Consider the following 2,500-nt stretch of genomic DNA (forward strand, 5'->3'; position numbering starts at 1 on the left):
GTTGTGAGTTGGTGCCCATTTATCTGTTTGTAAGCGACACAGCAGCTCATTAGCTATTGTTCTTTATGGACTATGAAAATCAAGAAATAGAATCTGCGTATATAAATTCTAAATTCTAATTCAATTTTACGGTTTGGTGAGTATAAAAAAATAGTTTTATTAGTCTTTGCTATAGAACTTCAATAATAAATTATTGTCAGATGAAATGAAAGCCTCTGGCTTCTGTCTTAGGGAATTATTTTATGAGAAAAGGAACTTCTATGTCTTTCGAGCTGTGCCAGAGAATATATATATATATATATATATATGTGTGTGTGGTGTGTGTGTGTGTATATATATATATATATATATATCTATTTTTATTTTTTAGCACAGTTCAAAAGACACACACACACACACACACACACATATATATATATATTATATATATAATATAATCACCAGGAAGTTTGCTATAACCATCGCTTATATGGTAACCCTTCCATTTGTTAAGTTATGTATAAAAGAATCATTACTATATATGTAAGATATTTCTCTTACACGTAATGGTGACAATGGGCACAGGTATATCTTGCTTTGCCTTTATTAAAAAACATTTTTCCTTACCGTAGTCGTGATCGACCTCCATTATGGGATATGATATACATTGATCAATTCACCCGAGTACTTGTGCTGTTTCGTGTTTATATTGGGTATCTGTCTATATGAGATCCAGTTTTCCTTAGTTTCTAAAAGGAAAACACCAGATAACTGCACTCAATGTTATTCGATATTGCTTGTATTTTCCCTGAGCTGCGTATCGTTTCATCTGGTCTGATGGACTCGAAATGGGTCCTGTGTTTACCCAAAAGTGGGGTTCATCAAATTGACTCGGAGTTAGATGCTCAGATTTATATTCATCATCGATGCAATACAATGCATGGAGTTAATTACTTTCCAGTTCCTGTACGACTGTGACAAATTGTCTCGCAGTGCGTCCTAATGGAAAGAGTCAGAATTTGAAATGAAACGCATTTACCATGGGAAATTTCAATTATATAAATGGTCAAAGATTCTGTTGATTTTGATATGGATGGCATAAATAGAAAACCTCTAACAATAATAAAACTCTATAACCAAACTTGTGATCTCTTTTATTCGCAACTTTCCAGTCTTGCAAACACTTTCCAACTCTCTTGCTTGTTTCTGCAATTCGGTTTGGCAAATCGGTTTTCAGTTAATTCGTCAGGAACGACTTTATGCTCAGGCTATAAATAGAACTGCATGCCATTTGCGAAGTGGCTGTGCATATTGCCATGACTATTTCGTTTAAGATTTTTAAAGGCAGGTTATCGAAACTGGCAGTCTGCACTCTGCGCCCCAAATTCATTTTACATTTTAACTTTGTTACATTATTTACAGGTTGAACTGAAGTAGTTATATACGGCCGCTTGATAAGGAGATTTTTTTTTCTTCACTGTAAGTTAAAAATATCCTGTTTATGAATGAAAATATACATTTCATTCGCATAGTTTCCTGGTGTGAAGATGCCGAACTTTGTTCTTCAATGATGCTTGGGGTTAGAGTGCTAGGGGGAATATCATTGCCAAATGTTAATTCTAATATAATACAAAATAACTGAAGATGATCATTCTTCGATAAACGTGGATAAACCATCGCGATCGAAGTCTCGAGTTTAACATCGCGTAGTTATTTCAGTTATGCAATTAGGGACAACCAAAGTCATTTTCCCTCGGCTTTGAAATGAGTCATATTTTAGCCTTTAAGAAGAGAAAATGGCGAATCGATGATTTCAATTCCATCCGAGCTTTGAGAAGACGGTTCATTATCGAAGCGCATTGACATTTTGGGCGATTGTAATCGGCCATAAATAGACACAATAGAGCTGAAACAAAGGCAGTCCCCAAAAGCACATTGTTGGGCATAAGACAATGAATGAGGGACCCAGATCTTTGATGTTCTATTGCTTTTGCTTTGGTTCCAGAAACTTCCTCTATCATCTTATGGAATTTTTCCTTCAATCTTTTTGGTAATATTATAGATACCTGGGTATTGTTATTTCAACACACTTTATCATTGAAGGAAGGACACACAGATTCTTACTTGATCATATCGCTTTAGGTTTGTAATACTTGTGAATCCCAAATTGAAACCATTCAACATTTGACATTTCCTGACTGTCAAAATTTGATTTTACGTATTGGCACAATTTATAAAATGTTTGTGCTCTCTCTCTCTCTCTCTCTCTCTCTCTCTCTCTCTCTGGGTATGTTATAAACGGATATCGTGTGTATGTTTATTTACACACATTGTTGTATAAAGATTTATATTGTCTTATGAAATATAGTCAGGTGTTTTTGTGTGAACGCTTCCATACCTACAAGACGGTAAAGAAAGCTACCCATGCTTTAAAGAAAGAAGCATGTCTGACAAATGCCGTTTGAAAACAGTATGCATAATGCTTACGTTCTAACATTTTTCTGATTTTCGGGTATAAACC

Source organism: Palaemon carinicauda, chromosome 6 (genome assembly GCF_036898095.1).
Source record: "Palaemon carinicauda isolate YSFRI2023 chromosome 6, ASM3689809v2, whole genome shotgun sequence".
NCBI lineage: Eukaryota > Metazoa > Arthropoda > Malacostraca > Decapoda > Palaemonidae > Palaemon > Palaemon carinicauda.